This window comes from Falco rusticolus, chromosome 12, assembly GCF_015220075.1.
Source record: "Falco rusticolus isolate bFalRus1 chromosome 12, bFalRus1.pri, whole genome shotgun sequence".
Lineage (NCBI taxonomy): Eukaryota > Metazoa > Chordata > Aves > Falconiformes > Falconidae > Falco > Falco rusticolus.
Window position 1 is genome coordinate 20825182 of NC_051198.1, and position 25905 is coordinate 20851086.

The window sequence follows — 25905 nt, forward strand, 5'->3', positions numbered from 1 at the left end:
CGACAGATCAAGAAACACGTACACAGGTAAGAGACAGCATTTTCAAAAGCAGGGAGGATCCTGATTCTGGGGTGACCATCTTGTTTATCACAAACTAGAGACTTCTTTTAAAGCTTTGATTTTGGTGACTGTAGCCAAATACAAGAAAGAAAACTGGAGCCCAAACACAAATGTCTGGCTCCTATTCTTTTCTTAGACCACCATGCTGGATTACCACCACTGCTAACAGCACTTCCACTGCAAATTGGCAGCTGGGCCCCTTGACAAAACATGAAGATATGTTGATGGACCTTGAGTCAAAAACACTGAAGTATTCACTCCATTTAATATAGAAAAGCAACTAAATCTTTTAAGTCAAAAATTCTACTGGGAAATAAGCAATAGGCCTTGCTGTGTTCCAAATGTCAGGACTTCCATCCCTCTCCTATAAATTGCAGGCAGGGCTCAAGCACGAGGGGGGAATTCCCAGCACAATCCTGCACGCCGTGTGGACCAGAGTTCTGGAAAAGGACAACACTGAGCAACTGCATTATCCGTATGATTTTCCAGTCTTTTCACATGCCCAAAGAGGGAAAAAAAAAAAGCCCACACCTGGACAGGAAGTGATTTTACTTAGCATGGTGGAAATTAAGGTGCAAATTATGGGAAATACTTGTACAGGAAGACTTCAGCTTCCTCACACTTGGCAGTGTCACTGACTAGGAAACAATAATACTAGCTGTTCAGAGATTGTACCACCCTTTCTAATAACTTTGTGCAGCGTGAGATGTTTCTTCCAGTCTGCAAAATCCTGTATAATTTTGAAGCGTATTAGAGGTGAAGGAAGTGAGGACCACTGGCTATAAAACACAAAGGTCAAGATACAATCCCTGCCCTGGGAAGTCCCTACACTGCAGATTAGCAGCTGTTTCGACAGTTTAGCAATGAAAGTATCCCTCTAATATTGCTGTGGTTTTACACTCCTCCCAGTACACCCACTGCAGAGCACTGCATCCTCAGCTAGAAAGGAGGGTGTTGGCATTTTTCTCAGCAGTTCTTGAATTTTTGCTCCATATATTTTTGCTTTTAGGTATATTTTCTTCCTTTTTCTGCAAGTAAAAAACTTCCAGTCAGTAAACAACAAGAATTTCACAGCCATTATTTTAAAAAGCACATAGGAAATTAGGCTGTAAATGCCATATTTAAGTAATTCCTGACAAAAGCAAGTTCTAATAAGATTTCCTGATGTGCTAAAAGACAAGATAGGAAGTACCAGGACAGCCAGGCTCACCTAAACTGATCTCAGACAAGAGACTTTCACATAAGGCTTCTTGCCTACATTGTCACCACTTCCTGCTCTTTGTTCCATAAGATAGGATACTTCATTAGATTTGCAACCTCGTGCTCATTCCCATGGCAACTCATGGCACAACAAAACATAAGACGTTAATCACCATTCTCAGACTTCATCAGGAGAGAAGAAACTGAGCTGTGAGCTGACAGAATTGCATGACTCACAAATAAGTAAGTGCAACAAGGGAAAGTAAAAGTGTTATAGCATGCTACAGTGCCCTAGGGATAATGGGGATCCAAACCATGCTGCATAGATCCCCGTCCAGATCTGGATCTTCATTTCCCCACTGTCTGGCAATATTAAGAGTCAGTGCTTTAACTTGTGGCATTCAGACTCAGAAAGGGATGAATCTTAGCTCCACAAAGATAGCGTTATAGTCACGTTCCCTGGCCTATTCCTGCTCAGGGCAGAATCAGACCTAAGTCACAATGAGGTCCAGGGTCAACGACCCAGAGTTCAACTGGCCCAATTATTTCTCCTAATTGCATCTCTAGTGGAAACGTTTCCTTATCTGAAGCCTCAGTTGAAAGATCCTCTTTTGAGGGCATGTGAGAGAGACTGTTTATACTTATGCTTCACTCCTTTGAATGTTTTCATTTCCACTGATAATCCTGTTTTATTGCCTGGCTTTTCTCTCTCTGTCTGAGATAAAGCTACATCAGTGCTAGAATCTTACTGCTGACGGTGACCTGCTTTCAGGGAGACTTCTCTGTAAAACATTTTCAGAATAAAAGATATTGCAAGACTCACATCTAAATATTCCCGCAAGTATTCAATTTTGTAAGCTTGCACCCAATACTCTGGTTTCAAAAGAAAGTCATAACCATTCCTTGGATGGCAAAATAAATATTAACAACACTAGGACAAAAACAGAGGAACAATGTATATTTAAATAAACTAAAAAGGTTTAGACAGTGAGCATTTGAATCAATTTTATACCTATATCTCAAGCTGAGGCTAAGAGTTTGATCTCTGGGAAAGGCCCCAAAGCTATCTTTGATCATAAGAAGTTCCCTATGCTGTATCCTTCAAGTAAGTATAATTCCCCTGGTTCAGATCTCCTTGGACCTTGTGTAAAGAAACTAATCTTTGATTTGCTGTGTAAACACAGTTGCACATACCAGGTTAAGTATGTCTAGGAGGCATTCCTGCATCCTGCTGGCATGGGCATTTCTCCTAAGCCTCTAGAGGATTTGTTCATTAATATCTTTCTCCTGCTTAGTACTCCATTGCATTGGTTTCATTAGGCCGGGGGAACAAACAAATTTTTCCAATAGGATGTTCCTAGAAGCTGGATGAGTTTAGATTTGTTTTATTCAAGCATACTCTCCAGGAGATGGTATTTTAGAAAGACTGAGTGCAATGTGAAGTAAGGTGTGCAATATATGTCAGACTGGAAGACCCCATTCACAGGGACTGATGAAAATCATTCCTTAAGCTACAGCTTTCATAGCTTCCTTTCTATGAACGTCATGCCTGCATGGATCCACACAAAAAAAGAAAACAGAAAGCTAGCCAAATTTCAAAAAATCTGGAAATCCCACAAAATTACTAAATCCCACAAAATTACTAAATCCCACAAAATTACTAAATCCCACAGAGTTCCTGTTCAAAAGTATAAATTAACCAGAATTTGTTTGAGAGTCCTGTCAAAAATCTGTGAACAAGCCCAGTCTGAACTTTGCAACTCAGATCTCATGTGACTGAAGGACCTGAGAGCAGTCCTTACGGTTCTGAAGGGGTCTCAACATGCAGCTGCTCCCACATAGAGAAGCTGATGAGAGCAGCATACCCCTGCAGAATGCCAAGATCTGTGGAAAACCCAGGAGCTCAAACTGAGCACTGATGGTTTTCAAATTCCTCTGAAAATAAAATGAGCTCTTCCGATTTTCCCCTGCAGTGGCAGCAGCTCCAAAGGCATAAATGGTTGCTGCTGTGGTAACACAGTCATAGTGATTCCATAAACATTAGAAGTATGCCTTGGGAAGACATTTGGGAAGTAAGTTTTAGATTTATCCCTTGTAACTCTAAGCACCACCAGAAAGTGAGCCAGATCTACCAACACGGTCACTAGCCCTCCTTCCACAAACTGGACAGGGCACCAAAGGCTCCTAATGGTGGTGCTCACCTAGGTGCCAAAGGCAGGTGACAGGAACAGAAGGCATCACGTTTCCAAACCTCAACAATGAAGCACACTGCTTCTTCAGACTTGCTACCAAATCACTCATCTGCAGGTTCAACAAAGGGCATTTAGTTATGCATTTTTCTAGCCATTAATTTTCTTGCACCTGGAAAGATACTGTTAATACAGGCCCTATGTTTTCACCACACCTGTTTGTTAATGTCTGCAAGAGCACTGTCGTCCCTGATGCAGTCTCAAAAAGAGAGAAGGTATGAGAGCTAGGTCAGGGTAGCACTTCTGGGTGTTTTCAAGCTGAAGAACCCCCAGGGAACAAATCACGGCTTCCTTACATGTAATACATGAGTACAAATTTGACCCAGTGATAACTGTGGTGGATGATGGGGTATGTGTGGATAGTTTGACAAAGTAGATGGAAATCTTGATGCCATTCTTCACTCTGCTGTGCATTTCTTACATTAACTTCTACTAGTAAAATCTTGCAGCAAGAAAAAATCAGCCAGTGCTTTGTCTTTGACATCAGAAAGGCTGTGATGTTATCTTTGTAGTATAGAAAATTCTTTTCTATAGAATAGAGATTATAAACTGCTCCCCTGTTTCCCAGAGGTCTCCATAGATAAACATCAAGAACTCAGATGCTGTGACTACAAGGTCACACAAGGAATAAGTTACTACATTTACGTCTAAAAACTTGACAGAATGAACACTACATATTCATGTATGTGTTTATTTAATGAGCTTTCTTTTATTTTTATTGCTTTGCTTACTACAGCTCAGTAATTTTGTTTCTAGTGTTTTTTCGCAAGTTATCTCTGTCTGACATGAAAGATGTAATTAGAGACAATGTCAGGTTGGAAACAGTCATCTGCTTTCTAGCTAAATCTTCCTACAAAGGCAGCCACTGCCAACTGGGATGTATAGCAGCTGACTGTAATGGTGCGTACAATGTTTAATTGTGCATATATGATACACGTTATTTAACTTTCTCTTTGTTTAATGCAGCACATAGAAATTCTCAGGAGGCTGAGGAGGGTCATATCCATGGCTGAATGAGAAAAGAACATTAGAATTATCATTACAGGCCTTCCTCCCTTTGACTTAACTGGATGAACCCTAGAAGATTTAGAGTTCAGGTTCAGTTCAGATAAACATCCAAAAGTTCACAGGTTTACCCAAACTATCTGAATCTCTAGAGCCCCAAAATGAGCTGGAAACCTCCAGAACTGCCTTTCTTGAGGGATTTCCTGCACTTCCACTTCTGGACAAAAATGAGAAGTGAAAAAAAAAAAAAGTAAAAATACTCTTAACGTAAATTAAGTATTGCAGACCCTCAGCACAACTCATTTAAGTTACACTCTAAAAATCAGTCTGCTCACATAGATTTCTTATCAAGTGTTTTGGTGATTATTTTTTTTTAATATCAGCTTTTATGTCTGAATGAGACCACGTTAACTTTTTCACCTGACTTCTCTCAGTCTATCCTACTCATTTTTATCAGCAGATTTTTGTGAGTGGAAGCCAGAACAGATGGTAAAAGGGGTTCTGTTCTCCTACACATTTACAGTACATCTACACAGCATATTTAGGTCTTGCAGAGAATATCTCTTCATCTAAAATATTTATTAAAGCAGTGGCTAAGAGGTAAAGAGAAGAGGCAGGGAGTACAGTGAAGTAGTTTACAAAGTGCTGACACTCACAACAGATAGACCTCTCATTGGCATAGGAGCTGCTGTTTTCCCTCTTTGACACCGATATGGAAAAAAATCAGCAGCCACGCTATCAGCAAGAACGTGACCCTCTGATCAGCAGTTGTTCACTTTCCCAGAGCAGATTCACGTCTACCAAATTAACTGTGGCCATTCATTTTCTCTGTTGTAAAAATGTGTTTTCAATCACCTTTGGGACGAAGACAGATGCTCTGTACCAAATGAAGAGCACATTGCCTTGTAGTACTTTCCATCATCCCCTTCACTTGTAAAGCCAGAAAGGAACATGGGCACCCTTGCCACAAGTGCTGTTCTCCTAGCACACTGTGCAGGGCCCACCTCCTCACAAAACACCCTCCAGAAACACCCTCCCCATTCATCCGGCGATGTGTTCTGCCATTTGTACCGGGCTGACAAGCAGTCACTTCTTATGCTACAAAGTAGGAAAAAAAGTGTATTTCATAACCTGGTACTGCCATACGGAGCCAAACAAAGGTCTATGTAGTCTGGTCTAATAACAGCTATAAGAAAAGGGGTATATACAGAGCAATCCTTTCCCTGCTGTATCCATTCAGCTACCAGCTTAGAGACTACCTGAACTGAGAGTTCTCACCTGCACCACCATGTTTATTAGAGACTCATGAACGCATCCTCATTTAATTTGCCTAATCCTTTTCTGAACCTGCTTATGCTTTTGTCCAAGACAACATCCTGTGGCAATGAGGTCCATGACTTCATCGCCCTTCCTTTTGCTTGTTTAAAATCAGCTATGAGAATTTCAGTGAGTGTTTGTAGTTCTGTTTAGTTAGAAAATGAATAGAGAAATAGCTCCTTATTCACTTCCTCTATCCTTCATTCACCCTTGCTGCTTTTAAATATAATGATCGTCTTTCCCCCACAGTCACTTTTTTACAGCACAGGAAGTCCATCAAGCTCTTTGTCATGTAGAATTCATTCCATAGCATCCTTATGATCTATTTCTCCGTTTCTTCTTAAAATCTTTGGGATTTTTAAATTACAGTATTTCCAGAGTTTCACATAGAAGACTAGGTGTGAATGCTCTGTGGCATGATGCTCTATACTTTGATTTCTATTCCCTTCCTACCAACTCCTAGCATTCTAGCTGGCTCTGCCATTGTTTTGAAGTGATGTTGCCAGAGCTAGCCATAATGACACCTCAGGTGCTTCCCCCAGATGGGAATAGCTGTTTCCTGCTACTCATGGCATATATAGAATTTACTAATAGCTATATATTCCTGCTACTCATGGCATATATAGAATTTTAGCTAGTTTCTTCACTCTTCATTTATTAAGGTTAGAAAATAATCTGAGAAACAAGATTCAGCCATTCAGCATCCTAATAGCATCTGCAGCTCCCCGGGATTGATTTGAGTTCAGATGTTCCTGAATAGTTTTGTGTCATTAGCAAATCCTGTCCTTTTACTGCTTATCCCCATTTTTAGATCAGGATCAGGTAACATGGAACAGATTTTTGTCAGTAACTTCCCCCTCCTGTGATTGCCAGTCCTTCAATTACATCATTGTGATGTTCTAGCTAATTGGGGAAGTGTTTTCTACATGACTTTCACCCATTTCTTGGAGGCTTGCCAAATCCATCCTCATAAAAGCATGAAATACCTCTTAACTGACATGGGTTATGAGTTAGTAAAGCAACACGTCTCTCTCTCACCTCCTTGCTAGGTCTCCATCAATGCTATGATACATGTTATCTCTTTAAGAAAAAAACTGACATAGGAAGCTTAGCTTCCTATCTCTTTTATATTTTTCTTGTTTGGCTTTTTGATTTCCAGGTTTTTTTCACACCAGTTCAGTGTTGATCCAGGATTTGCCTCCTATCACCGTTGGCTCAAATGCCTGAAATTATCCAATATCCCAGCAATGTTCTCAGGTTTTTAGTTCCATCCATCCTCCTGCATGCCAAACCCAGAGCCTGCTACAGTTTCATATCCTCCAGAAAAACCTGCTAGTCAATCTGGCAGCTGAAACTCATGTTTGCTGCACCTTTTCCAGAGAAATGTGTCTCATGGGGCCTGTTCAGCCACTGATGAAAGGCAGGCTTAAGCATGAAACCCCCTGCGGCTCCAGCAGCAGTTCGATGTCGCTGTCCCGGTGTGTTGGCGCTGGGGGAAGAGGAGGGGCACACCACACATGTATAACCAGGCACACACAGTACATCTTCTCACCAGATGGTGCATCAGACCTGTTGCAGTTTAACTTTTAATTAAACTAAGAACTGAGGGCCACATTCAGTCACAGCATCAGTTTCCTCCAAACCAGATGTCTGCAAGATACCACAAAAATTGTATTCATGTGAGCCCAAACCCAGGCTGTGGGTGGCCACTGCCCAAGCCTCATATACCATCTCTGTCAGGGCAAGAAGGCTTCTCCAACAGCGAACTGACAGCCCCTTTGTTCTGGGCCACCGTGCCCTGAAAGCCTCCTCTATCCTGCATGGCACACATGAAACCAAAACTCCTGCAGCATGCCACTGTTGCTAACTGGGCATAGAAAACGGCCTGGAACAGAGCAGGACACGCTCCATAAGGTTTACCCAAAGCTTCCCAAAGCAGCATACTTCTTGCCAAGGCACCCAGTAACTGCACAGTGCAAGCATAGTTACTTTAATTTTTTCTAGCAGCTCAGCACACTGATCAAGATGCCCTCTGTGCCGAAATCCCAGATGTGCACTGTAGTCCTGGCTAAGAGAAACTGGCAGGAGGTGTCTCAGTTGATAAGCTATTAGTGCCTATTAGACATTTGGTAAACATGGATAAATCTATGAAGCCTTCAAAAGGCCCTGGATAACATTTTCAGTAGGCAGATGGTAAGAAAATTTAAAAAGATCCAGACCAAGTTACATGGCAGCCCTACATCTTTCCTGGAGCCCTGCCTCTAGATCTTGTGTGCCATATGATGATTTTAGAAAAGTGAGGTCCATAAGGCTCCAAAGAAACAATAATGATTTAGTTTATGTGGGCAAAATCTGAAGCCAGTAGCCTACCTGTAATGTCAGTTGTCAGGCAATGGTAACAGGCTAGTACAGATTTTTATATCCTGGGCATTGACTCAGTGTCAAATATTTAACGAAAAAAAATTAAGAAAAATAAAAAGTAGCTGATCCAAGGACTGGCAATGACTGTACTCAAGGATCCAATCCCCCTCTTGCCTCCAGTCCCCTCCCCATGCTTCACCCTAAGTTTCCCCTCCCTCTCTGCCTTTCTCGCTTGGAAGATGTTATTGTTTAGCATGGCACATTCCCAAGCTGCTAGACCAGGACAGTAAAATTATTCACTGACTTTACTGTACTCTTCTACCAGTCACTCATTTTTTAAGCTTTCAGCCCTCCTTCCCTCCACCCCCACCTCCTCCATTCCCCAATGAAATTCACTTTTTCCCTTCTCTCCCTCCCTTTCTGCTAGGCAGAGCCTGGAAAAAAGAAATCAAGGCCAAACTCAACAAAACTACTGCTGCGTAATAGCAGTCCTTTTTCACACACAGATGGTCAGTCAGAAGAATGAGCGCTTTATAAGACAGACATCATGCTGGTCTTTACAATCCTGTTCTCCTGGACCTCGGCAGGAGTTTTTCATCACCAAAGTGGATAATAACTCTGTCAGACACCTCATACACACAGGTATTAATAAAAAAAGAAAATACTGTAGTGACTGATTTTACAAGAACCTGGGAATCTTAATGTGATAGTTAAAAATGCGCACGATGATTACGCACAACCAATAGCTATGTCAACAGGGGTTTATAGCAGGTCGCTAATAAGCAGGGAATGCGCTTATGTATACACCGATGGTTTTGCACTTTATTGACAACATTTCCGCGGCCAAAGTCCATTTACCGTTGCATAGTCATAAACATGCACACGTTGTGTGCTTGTAAACGCCTAAGTGGCCAAAGACTTCTCCATGTTTGATATGGAAACACCATTTGCATGGGTAATAGCAGTTTACAGCATTGCTGTCTGCTGTACCACAAGGTGCTAGCAGTTGCACATGCCTTTAGTTCTGAAATTTGGCTGAATCTATAAATAGACTTAAACATGTTATTTTTAAAGAAAATTCCTTTTTCCCAAAATTGAGTTTTGATGACAAAGGAGGTAGATTCCCATCGTTATTTAGATGCCAAACCCTCAGTTTTTCTTTTGATAGATCTAGAGTGTCAAAATCACATATGAAGACATAGACAGCACCAGCATTCACTGAGTCAGAAACACAGCTGCCTTTGTCTAAAATAGAAAAATATTTTCAGCTCTACGCTTTCCTACAACAAAAGTAGCAATGCTAATGAAAATCGTTGCAATAGGTTTGAAGTAGGAGCTGTGTTCTAATAGTCATCTTCCTCTTTCTTCCACAAATGGAAATTCTTAGCACTTTTGCAGCTCAGCATTTTCAAATTCAAATAGAATGAAATTATGTGTGAACTCTCACATTCTCACTTCATTAGTCATTCCCTTCATTAGCCAAATCAGAAGGGGCAGCACTTAATGCTTCTGCTCATGAAAAAAGTTCTCCCAATAACGTATTTGAGAGCTATTCTGACATTAAAGTTAAATAAAAAAACGTACTTTGTACTTGATCTAATGAAGGCATAAAAAAAGAAATTATGCCACTTAGAAGCTTAAAGATTATCTCAAACAGAAATTAATTTGCTGACATCCTTTTATTATCAGCAGACAGTCGCACGCTAAGCACTAAACAGGTACAGTGTATGTGGAAGGACAAATCCCTGCTAAGGACGCACGCTTTCCACAGGTTAAGTAGTACCCACTCTTCAGCCCTCAGTCTCCATTCTTCCTTGGACACAGTGGTAAGAAACTGCCTCTTTTCCTACTCCAGCTACCCCTTTTCTCCTGTCCCTCCCTTCAGCCTACATTCCAGAACTATTTCTTTGCACTACTGAAGTTTCTGAAAAATAAACACCCATCAACAGCATCGCGCTGATGATTTGTACTCTCCCCTGGGTGCAAAATCAATTCAGGATTTTGTTCAGGAGCTGCCAAAGAACAGCACATTACCTATCATTAAAGAGATGCATGGCCAAACCTGGGAGTGAAGATTGCCAAGAACTGGGCTTTGCTGTGCCCACCTCAGTTTGGTGCTGTCAAGCCTTCAGCTTCATTCTCCAAACATAATGAAACAAATTAAGTCAGCCTTTTCAGCATCAATCCCATCCACCATAAATTAATTTTTAGGGGCATTTTCCCATGGATTCAATCCAACTGACCTGGATTCCATGCTCCTCTTTTACACCAATCATCAAAATTAACAGTAAGTGTTCAAAATGAGTTCTCATACATATGGAGCACAGAATAAGATTTAGGAAAGAAGGTTAAAAGTGTTTAGCCACGGGGGGGGGGGGGGGGGGGGGGGGGGAGGGAGCGGTGGGGAATATACATATTAACTCTGAATGCACAAAAACCCCATATACTCCTGTTTTCAGTCAGCCTTTTCAAACTTGTAGATACTATTTTTTAATTATTACTAATGACAAGCACACAAACTATGCCACATCAGCAAAACCTTAATAAAAAAGGGGTGAAAGGAAAGAAGAAATGTACATAGCTAAAGACAGCTTTTTTAGCAACACCGATCTCAACAATTCATGAAACCTTCTCTGGCATGGATGGTCCTGGCCTCTGTGGAACAGAATGTAGGACTGGGCTCAGGATGAGGCTAGCAGGGCAGTCCCAACACTAAGCAAACCAACTTTCTAATTAAGGATCTTAAATAAGGTAGGAGAAAATGAAGTAAAGAAGAACAATTTTGCCTTGATGAGTAAATACATGGAGAAAAGGGAAACCGTGGGTTTCAATGTATATTCTCATCTTCTCTCTCTGGATACCTCAGTCTGACAAACTGAATTTCCACTCTTAAGAGCATCAGTTGCAATGATTACCACCAGCAGCAATTTTTGATAGCTAATGGTGGAAAAAGTCTAAAAACAGATAGGGTGATCTATCCTCAGTCTCCCACACTTTTCAAGCCAGCTTGGAGATTTTTTATAATCCTACACAAGCTCCAGAGTATTTAACAGGAACTTCTGTGTTTTCTTTCAGAATTTCACTTTTCTGAATTGGGTTTCAAAATGTTTCCATCTTAGCATAGAAATAAGGGAGGATATAAACCAACCCTGCAATACTCTGGCAACCTTGTGCGAGTCAGAAATGCACATATGTGAATGACCTGATAGGGGCTGAAACCCCTGGTTTGTAAAACCAACCATCAGGCTTCAGCGCCCTCAGTGGAGACAGGATTGATCCCTGGCAATCCAGGATTATTAAGGCTATATTTTAGAAAAAAATAACAGCATTTCAGGGGGATTTTAACCCAAGAAAGATCTTCTGATGGTAATGGCATTACTACCTTTCTATCTCCCCCTTCACTTCTTCCCTGCTTACTTCCCTCTGCCAGCAGCTCCCCCACCGTGCCCTCCAACATACAATGCTCTTTCTCCATCTCAGCCTCCAGTCACATAATTGCTCTGAAAGGCAGGATCCCCAGGCTCTCACGAAGCTCCTGCTGAAGTTAATGAGACTTGGCACAAGATCTTCTTATAGAGAATTACTTGCAAGAGCAGCACCTTACTATTGGAGACAACACAAAAAAAACTTCTTCACTGACAGTTTTCATCCTCAGCTCTAATTTTTACCCAGGTCAGGAATATTTTTTGCTTTATATCTGACTTGACAGTTATTAATACTACTGTGAGTACATACCACCTGACTTTATATGATTTAGAAAGAGGAGAGAGAGCAAAGATAACAGTTTCATTATAAGTTTTAAGTGCCCATAAATCTTTCTACATCAAACCATTACTGATCTCCCAAGAGGGATTCTCCAAACACTGAAGCCATGCCTATTTGGCAAGAACTACAGACAGGGATTTCTTTTTTAGCCTTCTTCGTCTCTACAGAGGGTAAAAATCTTGGAGAGAAATCTTTGGTCCAAAAGCCTTCTTTTTTTCCTGCAGCAGTTCGAGGAACAGCGATGGTTTTAATAGAGTTCTCTAATGACTCTATAGCTTCTTTTTATAACTCTTTCTTGGAGTAATAAAGTGGCAGAGGTAATGATACTGAATCACTAACTTTTCTACAGTGAAGAAGAGAGCATGAGTCCATGGAGTTATTTTCATTCAAAGCCCAGTGCCCAATGCAATTCTAGCTTCTGCAAAACACAGAGTTAAAATTCCTTCTCTCCTGTGTGCTCTCCTAGTTTATATCAGGAGGTGAGCTCATGCTGGCCAGTTGCTTGGGGAGTAATTTCAAAAGTCCCACCTTGACTCCTGTTCTGTGATATTCCAGTGACTGTTCCTCAGAGTGCCTGAGACAGAGCCGATCAATGCCCCCTTGAGCTCTCCAGAGAAGCACAGAAGTAATGGGCAGCTCCATGGTCTGGCTTCTCCCACCTGCACGTTGTACAAGGAAGCTTCCTCCAGCATCACCTGCAGAGGATGAATCAGATCCCAGGTGGGATAAATTCTCCAGTCTCTCTTGCTGACCTTGAAAAGGTCAAGGCTTCGAATTTACGCACTTTTATTTGATGACAAAATCAGAACAGGATGGTTCTAGACCCTCATGCAAGTAGTTTTTCTAATGTCAGGGATCATGCAACATGAAATAGTATATACTTTTTCACCACATATCTTTATAAAAGTGCAGACCAAGATTGGGAGACCCTTACAATGGCTGTGAGGTAAAACACAAGTTCCACTGAAGGAAACTGGTAGACTTTTTAGCACAGATTTCAATGGCACTGGAATTTCACTCCTACTTATGCTCAAATGGCTAGGTTTATTAGCGTGAGATCCCCTATCTATTCAGTAGAAAACTTATTAAATTTAAAAGAGTATATTGAAAATCACTATCTGAACCAATCAAGACTAAATATATGTACCTCATTAACCAAAACCAAATGTGTTTTCATCTACAGTTCAGTTCTTGTTACAGCTGGAGCTGTGACATGGTTCTGTGTTATGCTGTACTTCAGCAAGACATGTCAAAAATGCAAACTGAAGGGTAAAATTATTTCATTTCCAAAATAAATAAATGCCTTTGGTCAACACTAGTACACAAAAGACAGGTATTTTAAACTAAGGGACCTGCAGGGAATTGGTTCCTCACAAAGCTTCAATTAGCTTTCAAATTATCTCTCTCACAATGTGTACAAATACTCCTAACCAAACTTCACTGAAAAATGGATTCTCAATACTTTTATTTACCTAATAGTTAACACAAGGATAACAACACACATGCAAATTTAAAATAAAAACATATGTGGGGACTTTCTCGCCCCAAATAAGAATTTAAAACAGATGTGCTCTTTTAACTGTATTTCTTCACCCAATGCTTTTCTCTTCACTGTTTGTATTTTTAATGTATTTTTTTTTCAAAGGTACATAATAATTTATTCCCCCTTTTATCTGACAAGCATGGATTTCAAATAACATATTCTATCTTTATTTCTTGCTGGCATAACTCACTTATATCAATTGGTGTTTTGCACAAAGGGAGCGGACGGCAGTTCAGCTATAAGCGAGGATACTATTTTCATTAGAACTGTGTTTAAAAATCAACATAAAGTTGCAGGATAAAAATATTATAATATTCATCCCTGCTTCTGCCAGTTCTGTATTCTCACATTCCTAGCAAAACCCATGCTTTTGTTGGACACTGCCATCCTACTTCTCACATTTTCAAATAACAGTGCCTAATGTTTAAAGGGATAAATTAAGCTGTAGCAGCTTTTCAGTCCCAGAATCAGAAAATATTGGAAAGGATATTTCATTTCTCTTTTTCTTCTCAAAACTTTAACTGTGATTTTTGCAAAAAAGCATAGAAAATCTGGTAAAGCAAAATTCCATGCAGTAGCAAAACACAAGGAGAATCAAAGAGTTAGGTCTCTACCAAACGTACCAAACCCAAATGCCTTCTCCAGGACTCAGGTGTCTGGGTGTGCTCACTTACACTGCTCTCAGCTCAAGTTATTCAACAGGTTATTGGTAGCAAGAAAGACCCCAACCAGGAAAAAGCAACTCAAATTCCTGTAACATAATGTCTTCAGATTTTTTTTTGTAATGAATCGTCTTCAGATTTTTCAGGGACTTTTAATCACGTCAAGCTTAATTAGCACACACCTGCTCGTGAGGTGTCTTGGCCCGTCACCACAACACAAAGCGCCACTGTGTGAAAGCACTTCTGCTCAGCAGAACCCAATTCCAAATAACATACCTGTCTACATGGCTTCATATTCAGATGCTCTGAAAACAGATTTATAGCAAGCCCTGTATTTACAAAAAATATATTTAAGGTGCAAAGCCAAGAACTGGTAAGTTAGGAAATGTTTCCTAAAGTTCTGCTGGGTGTACCCGGAGGCTGCAGGGCCCCGTATGGAGGAGGCCCGCGGCTGGTCGCCACCAGGTCTTGCTGGCTTCGACATCATGGTGAGCACCTCAGAACTACACCTCTTCACACCTCTGCCCAGCCATAGCTAAGGAAAGTAGCCACTGGAGCAGGACACATGTGAGGAAGGGACATGTTTTGAGAAAGAAAAGGAAACAAACTGAAGGATACACGGGTAAGGCAGCATCACTGGTGATATGGCCGGAGACACGCTTTCAGAAGGAGGTGCTCCCTGACAGAGGAGGGATCCCCAGAGGGATGAGGTCATCCCCAAGCAGGGCAGGGACACCCCCAGAAGGCTGGAGGTCACCCCTGAGTAGGGCAGGTACACCCCTGAGGGTGTGGGCCCCACACCAGGCCAGGGACACCTCTGAAGGACCACGGCCCATGGGCACCCCATACCCAAACAGGGACACCCTTGAGGGGCTGCAGCCATGGGTGACCCACGCTGGTGCAGAAGAAAAGCAAGGACTGGCAGGAAGCCATTAGGCCAATGACCCCAATCTGTTGTGCCACCTGTCACCTCACTGAGGGGACCAGGAGACTGTGGAAACGCGTGTGGTGACGGGGGAGGCTGAGACTGGGAAGGAGGAGGAGAGGAGTCGGACCACAGCCAAGCCTGCAGGAGGGTGAGGAAAGGCGTTTGCCCAAGTGTTCATTTAATTGCCTTTTTTTCTCAATACTTGAATCAGCAATTAAAAGCTTATGTTAACTGGCAATAAATTAAGTAAATTTTCCCAAGACTATTTTGCCTGTGACAAACCTAACATTTAGGAAAACCCTTATCTGTCCCTTTCCAGTGTTTTCATTCAGCCTTTCCAGTGTATTCATTACATGACAGGATCTTCAACTGCACAGCTGTAGCACACCTTCATCACCAAACCCTGCCGCATCCACCATGAGTAATTTAACCATGAGGGAAGAGGAAGTGTCTTCATATGACAATGGGCTTCTTTTTCCTTTTTACCATGCTTACATAAAATCTTCCAGAAATTAGAATTGGGAATTGACTTCTTGGTGTTTTCAGTGGTGCTCCCAGTAGCTTCAAAATACGATATCCAAAGGCATTTTCCTACAAACTGGTATCAAAGAAGAAATTACCTTGATGATAGCTGAGCAAAACTGAAATTTTCAACACTCAGGAAATGTCAATGCTTCATATAATTCAGACGTCACAAGCTAAAACATTTCCAAAATGTTTTGAGATCTGATTTCTAAAAAAAGGTGGTAATTCCATCAAATAAGCTAAGATTTTCTAGGGTAGATGTCAAAAGTTATATTTCTGGCCCAAATACTCAAACCTCTGGCTTTGTCAGGTCTCAGATTCAAAGCACGTAGCTACAAATACTTTTAGAATCTTTTTAATACCTAACAGTTAAAATATAAATTAAAAAGGGTATTTTTTCCTTTGCATTACTCTGAAAAATGCTGGAATATGTTGGTGTATTTTTTGTCCAAGCAAACACATCCTAGGTGATGCAGATACCTGACAAAAATTTAAACATAACAGTTGAAGTCTGGCAAAGCTAAAGTGACTGAAAATAGTGTCTTATTTAATGGCGTCTTACAAGAATATTTTTATGAAAATGGACAGAAGAGTCAGGCAAATTCAGTTACTGGGGAACTTAGTAGGACCATGATTAACTGGGATATCAAAAAATAAATTAGAATATTTTGGGAGCTTTGGCGTCCTTGAAGAAGTGCAGTTTTACAACAACCAGATAGAAGGGGAAAAAATAGGGACCATCTTGCAGACCTGGCACATCTCACTGAAAGTTTGCAATAGAAAACCAAACTGCAATGGCCCTACACCAATCAAAAAAACCTATAAAGACTGAGACTGGGAGATGGCACTATAAAAATTGTAATCAGACTCAGGAACCAGACTGAGTGAATTACATGTTGGCCTTTGAGCAGCAAATCAAAACAATCAGCAGAGAAATCCAAGCAGCAATTGAACATTGACCACTGGAAACTTAGAGCAGCAACTATTCACCAAGATTTTTCATTTTTTTTAAAGCGAAGTCAAGTAAAGCTAGTAAAACTCAGCAATTGTTAACATACCACCATAACTACAGGTTTAATAATGTCCCATAAACTTTAAGAATTTGAAATTCATTGCTGTTGGGCAGCTTTGCATTCAGTTTGCAACACACCCATTTTCACACTCAAAGACATCAGAAAAGCAGATAAAAGTTTATTTTTCTTTTGATAAAGAAGTTAAGCAGATTTTGGCAGCTTGCCATCAATTTGACCCCATCCCTCAACTTCCCCCCTACTCAAACACTATAAATTAATCTTACACTGTTTGAGAAAAAAAAAGAAAAAGAAAAATAAAAAAATAAAAAACAAGAAACTGAAAAACTTCCAACATTCAAGTCCTTTGGCTGAACCTCTCAGGGGCATATCCCATGGTGACAGTCTTCAGTCTTGACTGTCTCAGATGGCCTCTTCCCTAAAACTATGCCTATAGTGCAAACTTCTCCCTTAAACTCTAATTCCATTTTATCTTGGTCTTGATATTACCATCAACCACAATTTCTAGAAATACCCACTATGACTCTCTTCTTCTGGACTAGCTGCTGATCTCTACACAAGCACATTTGCAGAGTAACTTCACTCAGCAAAAGTCACTCCAGGTTTCTACTATGAAATCTAAGAGTATGTGCCCTACAAATTTAGTAATTAAATCCAGGAACTATGCAGGGAGGAAAAAGTATTAGTTGATTTCAATTGCAAAGCAAATTAGATGAAGGTTTTTATAACTCGGCTCCATAGCAATGGCCATACCAGCAGCAAACAAATAATACAAGGGGAGTCTCACTTTACACACACATTAAGTGCAATGCACACAGGTTATCCTAGGCCAGACTTTAACTTAATCTTAATACTGATATCCCAATCTTCCTTCTGAAAGTTTAACCATTTTTTTCCAATAGTGACTCCACATTAATTTCCCACAATGCTTCCCAGCTTCCCCATTTATATAAGCAAGCGCCTGAAATGCTTTTTCAGGACAAACTGAAAATGAAGGAAAGTTTCACAGTTTCTAATAAGTCTGAATTTTGTGAAACAAAATGCTGATTGTTACATCACTCTATGAAAAAATATTTATATTGGCTCTGGCTTTAAGGTTACATTTCTCAGTTCATGCAAGTGGCAGGAAACATGCAGAATTTAATCAAGAGATAGTCCACAAGGCTTGTTAAATGAAATGTTAAGTAAAGACTTGCTATGAAAACAAAAAGATGCAACTCAGGAAATGAGCTTGGTCATCTCACAACTCTCTGTTGTTCCACAGCCAAGCATTGGCTAAACATTAGATTATCATTATAAACAATACACAGGGAAAAAAACTGCATTCAGGATTTACCCTAAAAGTAAATTTGAAGAGCACCTAAGTGACTTATGAGACTCAGCTTTATTTTCAAATCTGGCTTAAAAGACTAATTCAGATCTTAATGAAAACCAGGGAACACAGGCTTCCAAGTCACGCACTTTTGAAGCATTTACCTAAAATCTAAAATGCAGTTTTAGGCACAAGCCAGAAAAACCGACAAGAAAATACATTTATAAAATGTAAATTCGCATAACAAGAACAACTTTTTCACATGGAAAAGTCTTTCTTTGAGGAGGAAACTATTTTTCAATGCAGAAGGTCAGTGTTACTAGAAAATAAATAACATGAAAGAGGAAGAAGAGGATAAGGGAAATTGCTCTGTAGAAGAAAAACAAAGAACAGCAGTCACAAACTTCGCTTGAACTCCTGAACTACCAAGTTAATCAAGGTAAGCTACTGCTATCCTCCACATTTCTGGTCCAGCCCTCCTTTCATTTCTTTGGTCCCATTGCTGTAACTTTCGTAAATTTGTAAGGGCAAACTCTGTATTAACACAGTGAATATGATCTCTGAGTTACCAGTGGGGTTCTCAAACTGGTACACATTAGTCTCAGACCAAGCATTTCTTCAGATTATACAAGTGCAACAGCAGTGTCTTGTGTTAAGATTGTTGCCTCTCTTTTTATTTGACAGCATGATTGCATTTATGTTTGGGGGAAAGCCTGTACAAAGGGATGACTTCTGAGCTTGGCTCCTGTATGTGCTCTTAGCTCCTAACATGGTGAAATTAATAGCTATTTTTATTTCATCTGGCAGAGAGTTTTGCCGTCAATGTAGGATTGCATCTCCTGTGACCACAGGGTTTCTCAGATTTCCCAACAGTTTAATTGCTCTGTGCTACGTGAGGTTGCATTTTCAGAGAGAAGGAGCTATCTCATACAGCCAGAGGTCTGCAAACCAGCCAGCATTCTTGAAACACAGTCTTTGTTCAGTGACTAGTAGGAAAAGAAAAGTAGTAAAGTTTCATTGGATAAAGAACTATAACCAAATAAAGAGCTTATGCTTAAAAATTACTATCATGTCTGATAAAATTAAACTAATGCAGCAAAGGAAGACTAAAGCAAACACTAAAATTTTCAGGGAAAACTTGACTATGATGGAACGACTTAAGTACTTCAGTATCTTCATCACTGACATTAAAATTCTATAACCCCTTGATTTCTAGAAGGGGAGAAAGGGGAAAGGGGAAAAAGACAACGAAGTGAATTGGTCGTCTGGACAATCAATGAAACCTGAACAATCAATGAAAACAAATACTTGGTTTGTTTTTACTTTCCTCTCTTCCTGAATGAATTAATGAAACTGTTGAACTTTGGCCTCTTCTTCAGGCTAGAGCAGCAAGATGACGGGCTGACTTAATATCTCCCACAGCCCACAGCAATGCTGATGGAAGATTTTAATGTGAGAACACTGTGTGCTCGTTTGGCATTGCATTCCCTAGAGGGAATATGGTGGAGAGTATATAGCTTAAATTTAGCTAGAACTGAACATTAAAAAACATATACTTGGTGCCTTGATAGTAAAGATCAAAAACGGTCACTCTATACTTGGCTTCCTTTGCAGGTTTATAATCCCTTTGCCTTTCTCATTCCTTTTTTTCTTTTTATGGCATAATTGTTACATAGCAGACAAACATTTTGTCTTTCTTAGCAATGCTAGTTAGACAATATAAGAAGCTTGTGTCAGGAAAATAATCAGGATTCTCTGAAGCACTCTTGAAGTCCTTTCACCATGCCTCATAAATGATTTCAAGTGTTTGATGAAAAGTTGGGCCCTGTGACACAATTTTTATTCGGCTTCAAAATCAGATGAAGAAAAATTCCTGCCATACAAAAATCAAAACTTCAGGTCTGAAATGAGAGTTTTCTTGGATTTTCTTTTTGTACATGAAATGCCATTATTCAGAAGTATCCTCAGCATTGCACCAGCTAATAGCAACACAGGGATAGTGATCTGCAGCCACTGTTATGCAGACAATAAAAAGGCTCACTTTTAAAGTACGGTGCCAACAACAGTTTCAGGTCATTTCCCAACTGGCTTTTCCTGTCTGGTATGCCATTCAGAGCTCTGGATCCGTTGACACTGCAGGTTAAATGAAACAAAAAATCCAAACAGAAGCCACAAAACTCAGCAATTCAGCCTTTTTGATCTATCTAAGTGTTTTTAAGCCTGCTCAGCACCATGGGATCCAAGTGCCCTTTTTCACATTTCAGTGTTTCCAAAAGGGTCAAGCCATGGTCAGACCATGATGAGTGGTTGTTGCAAGGGAAGATTGCTTTAGAGAAGAAACACGTCCTCTTTTCCAGAAATAAACCTGAACAGGACAAATTAAAGGTGGAATAAGAAAGGAAAGGTCTGTTTTTCCTTGGCAAGATTAGTAGAGTTGGCAGCATATGGAAGCAGAGTTGCAGAGCTGGAAGAAAACACTTTCCTCTAACCTTCAAGAGCAAGGAGGTCACAGTTCTTTCAAGGAGCTTCCCTTGGGATAACATGAATATGGACTGTCCCATACTTTATAGATGGAATAACCATTTGAAAGTACAATAATTTGAGATAAACTGAGATTAGTTTCTTGCATTGACATCCGCTTGGAAAACTTAGTGCAAGGGTCATTTGGCTTGCTATGTTAATGATAATACTGCCAAAATCCAGTACCAAAACAATGAGTAATTTGTAAAGATTTGGCATATTACATCCTGCTTAATAAATTCAAAAGTTTGAACATGACAGCATATTGTAATGTAGTAACATAGTACTGTAAATTTGCAGAGCCAGGTTCAGCCCGTAAGGAGACCCAACATTGATTTCAATACACATGCTTACTGCAAGCTGAATGATCTGAATACATACTTGGCTGAATACATCCTAACCCCACTATATATGCAATGAAAAAAAATTGAGCTGCTTCTTTCTAGTTATTTTATGTAGTCATGTAATAACTGTATTTTTTTCATACATATTCGCATCTATAAATTGGTGGACTTGGCAGTGCTACATTAAGGGTTGGACTTGACGATCTTAAAGGTCTTTTTCCAACCTAAACGATTCTATGATTCTGTATTTTGGCAACGAGAGAAGTATATATTTAAATGCAAAGCAAGATAATTGGTCTTTGAAGACCTGGCAGGCATGCCCTGGTTAGCATAAGTTAACAGAAGCACAGTCAAGGCATTCATTCAGAAAAGGCACATTAACTTTGGGATGAAGAGAAAGTAGTCATATGAAAGGTAAGACCTGCTTGAGTAGCCCAATACAGCCAAGTAATAATGGAAAGTACAAACTGGTCAAGGGGATAATGGAGAGAGGGACAGGATAACCAAGACTCAACTATGGCACAGGGGAGAGGCAAGTTAGTACCAACTTCTTGACTCACTCCAGCAAATTGCTAGACTGATCATGCACAAGAGTGCCTAAAAAATATCCCTCTGCCCATCTTACACTGTTACTGGGGGAGTGAAAATGAACACCCAGGACAAAAATCCTGATTCTGGGAGTCCCATTGGCAAGATTGTATCATACATCTTCCCAGAAGAGGGAAGTTTTCCATTATCAGAGATTAGTCATGCCATTTCTGCTGGGACAGGCTAACCATCACTGTCATCTTCTCCCTCCTACGGAATGCTTGATGAGACTGTGGTCAGAGCAGGAACTCATATCTGGAAGGACCACGGACTGGGCATAACACCGGACAAACCCTATGTTTCCACAAGATATAAATAGAGAGGCACAAAAGAAATGGACATAGACTAACAATTCCTGTTCTCACTTCAAAAATGGGTTAATTTGCTGCGTGAAGAGCAAGTTTCCTCTAATAACAGAGTTGCTCTGTCAGTAGCAAATGCGGGAGAAGTGACTCAATGCTATCCAAGACCCAAGCATGCCTCTCTGGCCACATAGAGAGAGCTGGTGGAGACAGAAGGGGAAGCTGGGCAGTGTGGAGAGATGGCTCGCTAATCCTGTCAGGAGAAAAAGTGTTTCGTGTCACTCAACAGCATCTCCACAGGGCAGTTACAGGAGAAGTGCTGACAGCCTCTGAAAGGAATCGCATCCAGTCATCCTCCAGCAGGAAGAGGTTGGCTTTGACACGAAGCTTATAGGGTGGGTGAGATGAAAGTGGGGGGAAGGGACCTCTGGGCTGCGTGTAGGATTTTGCCTTCCTCTGCCCCACGAGGAGACGGAAGAGGAATGCATTAGCAGTCCCAACTGCTTTCAGCTAGCCTGTCCTTTCTGACCCCTTCACCAAGCAGTTCTATATCTCTCTCATTCCCCGCCTTTCAAAATTTAAACTTGCTAACCCTGCTGCCAAAAATAAAGACAGAAATAACATCAGGGTTGAAAGGAATTTCAACATAAGGAAGAGCTGCAGGGACAGACCAGGGATTCCTGCCACATGACACGAAGTATATACCATACCACAGCACACGCCAATAAGTACATTTTGCAGCCAATCTTACAGACCTGTCCTGCTTTTCTTTAGAAAACATGTAGTCAGGCTCTTCCGATCACTGGTGCATTTGAATTATTTTCAGCAGTACAAGCAGTAAATAAGTGTAGACAAAGAGGTGAAACATATACAGGAGGGATGAAGTCACCCAAGACATCAATGGGGTCAAATCAAAATGCACTTAAATCATTTAATAAATGCCTTTGTTGGCACACAGTTACCATCTCCAATGTAGGAACCAGAAAGCATACAAAACTAATGTAATTTACTTTCTACCCAAGAGCAACACCTCCTTACTGAGTGCACGGGATTTACCATCCCCAACACCACACCAGAGCACTCTGAGGGACAGGGTTATTCAGCTGTGACCAAGGACCTAAATCCTCCTCCCAGAAGACACTTCTAGAGTCATGTTTTTAAAACACTTAAGTGTCTAGGATTACAGATGGGCATCTGGATTTTTACACAAGATATTCCTAACTGTCTAGGAGGTTTATACAGCACTTTTACCGCAGCACACCACCTACTTTCTGCCATTCCCTCTGCAGCAGCAGCCACACACAGCCCTGAGACCCTTGTCCTTCTGTTCTAGGCCCTTAGCACCCCTTTAAAAGAGTCAATAATTCTTGCCTCAAAATGCAAGGGAAAACTGTTTTTTTCTGATACTGACTGACAACCCAGAGAGCAGTCCCTCGCCCATTGGTGGGGAATAAAATTCAGAGGTACGGCTGCTCCTTTGCTTCCGTTGTACTTCAACGTCACATGTTCCCCCCACTGCTGGATTAAAGCTGAAAGGCTTTACAGGAGCTATGTCTGTTGCAGTAATGTAAACAATAAATAATAATAGGAAAGAGAAAGGAAGACTGATTTATTGAAAGCTATTCACTTCTATAAAGTACATAACTGAAATTTCAATTTAAGTGGACATTTTTACTGCCAAATAAATCTTCTTGCACAGATACGAGAGGAGCAGAGACTTCATGTAGTACACAGAAAAGGAAAAGTTAGAGAAATTCAGATAAGGCGAGTGAGTGCACAGGGCCAGATTCTTGATAGATGCTGCTGGTTTACACCAACTTAGGATTGTCTATCATTCAGCGGCAGATGGATATATAACATTATACACTAAGATATGGCAGAAATAAACAAATTGCTCTTGATTAAACAAAAGAATAGCTACATGCCTATTCAGCAGCCTTCACATCACGAAAACTCCAAAGAAGTTAATATTTCCTTTGCCCAAATAAGGACTATCAAGACATTTGAAGTAAGCCACTAAAGTTAGCCACTGCATCTATTTTTACACTACTAAATGTCCTGCTCTGAAAAACATTTGAGTACCCAGCAGTTCCCCTGGACCACAAAGAGAAGTGGCATTTGTCAGCACTGGAGCACTCATCTGCCTTTGCAGATTTTGATGGAGATGGGTCCAGAACCAGAGTTCAGGTATGTTCAGTAAGGAGCACCACTTGCTTCATTGTAGAAGTTGTCCCAATGCACCAGAGGCCAAATGATTGTTACTGTTCGGAGAGCTCCACTGTAAATGAGAATAGACTGATAGATCTGATGGACCACCAGAAAAACAGTATTTGCACCTGGCTTATTATCTGAATCAGGTGCTAAATTTGGACCCATGCAGTTTCTAGTGAAGAAGACTGCATCACTTCTGAAAAATGTTCAGGCCAAAACCTGTGGTCTTCTGCTTAATAATCCTTGCTGATTTCTGCTCTGCAGTTTCTATATGGTGCAGTGGTAATAACATCATTTTCTCAGTCTGCATGGATTCTTTCAACAACATAGAGAAAGAGAACTTAAAATCTACCCTCCTGAATTTTCACCAGTTCCACTGTCTAACTGTCCTTTTCCAATGAACCAAATCTTACTTCTTTTTTATCTCATTCCCCATGATGTCAAAGTACAGTTGACACTCCCCGAAGTAACATAACAGATATGGGTAAACCTAAAACATGGGAACTCAGGAGTGATTTGGAAAGTTTGATGTATGTGAAATAATAGAATTCAGACACCAGTGACTTTTATCTCAAATGATGGCCACACAAAATGCTGAGCATGATTCCTAAGTGGTGAGATACTACTGCACTTGCTAGATTTCCATCTGATCTGATGGACAGTCTTAACAATTTTATGGAATGTGATATAACCCTCAGGCTTAGAATGAACTTTGACGGGTCACAATTTTAAAGCTCCAAAACTTGAATTTGTGGAACAGATTTGCAAACCTAAAAACTTTTTTGGGTGAACAAAACAAAAGAATAACACAGCTATGGGAGAGAGGAGACAAAAGAAATATATCCTGCAGGGTTTTATACTTGTTTTACTGATTTACTTATTTTCAGTTAAACACCTACCTCTGAGGCTTCTTCTGTTTGTTTCCTTAAAAATTAGTCACCCTTACTTTAACAGTGAAGAGCTAGTTCAGATTATTCGTTATCCAGGTACAAATACAATGGATCTTTCAAAACATATAGTAGCCTTCTTTGTTCTTGGCTGATCTGTTTTAAAAGCTCTCCCTGTTTTCTGACCATGTACAACAAACACATATTTCTGTAGCCAAATTGATCTGATTGTGAACTTTTCTCTAGACCTGGAGCAGGCTTTGAAGTCAGAGAGTCAGAGTGATGAAATTAAAATGCAATAGGACATTAGTTCACTGAGTTCATGTACCAGTGAAAATCTGTTTTAAGATTTGAAACTGAAGTTAAAAGCACAATAAAGATACAAATTCCTGCTAATCTGAAACTTTCTCTTTCTCACCTTGTCATAAAAGCCCTTTGTGCCTGTAACCACAGTCCCTTATCTATCCTTCAGACTCTGCCAAAAGGAAGCTGACACCTCATCAGAAGATATCTGGGGAGAATGGTACTGCTTGAATCCTGCCTCTATCTTCGGAATATTTTAGTCTTCAAGGGATGGCAAAAGATTTCCACAGGCAGATGGATCAGCAGAAAATGTAACTGAACAGTTCATAAACAATATGTCCTCCTCATACCCAGCTAGTTAATTTTCCGTTTCACATTCTTACTTTTAGCTGTGACTGTATCTTTGCCTAATACCTGTGAATTTCATCTCCCCAGCTGCTACCCTGGAAGTAGAACTGATTTAGTAATTTTTGTAAATGAGAATAGGTTTTCCCTTCACTGCCAATATTACTCTGGTTTTGCTGTGGTATTTGCATAACTTTACAGTATTGCATGTTAGCTATCCTATTTTAGCAGAAACTAAGCACTACCATTTTTTTAAGAGACTGGAGTAGGCAAAGTGAGTCACTGCTGAGTGCAAAAAAGTTGAGCCTACTTAGCTACCGCGTGGCAGAAACCTGTAATGCCTGCAGGACCTTGCAGGGTAAGACTTAGCAGGCACCAGTTATGCTGCAGTTAAAAAAAAAAAAAAATTACCCTTTTATAGTAAAAGCATACACATAGGCACTTCTT

The 25905-nt window shown here is 40.4% G+C and overlaps 2 long non-coding RNA genes across 2 annotated transcripts in view; one reads left to right on the forward strand and one right to left on the reverse strand.

Annotated features, from left to right (window-relative positions):
• LOC119156381 overlaps nucleotides 1–12641 on the reverse strand; it is a 96465-nt gene extending 83824 nt beyond the window's left edge. Inside the window, exon 1 of the long non-coding RNA XR_005107105.1 lies at nucleotides 12486–12641. This is a non-coding gene — a long non-coding RNA (uncharacterized LOC119156381). The remainder of the gene's footprint in view (nucleotides 1–12485) is intronic.
• Nucleotides 12642–17792: 5151 nt separating this feature from the next.
• LOC119156303 lies at nucleotides 17793–25865 on the forward strand. Its single transcript, XR_005107060.1, has 2 exons — nucleotides 17793–18397; nucleotides 25283–25865. It is a non-coding gene; the product is annotated as an uncharacterized LOC119156303 (long non-coding RNA).
• Nucleotides 25866–25905: the final 40 nt, after the last annotated feature.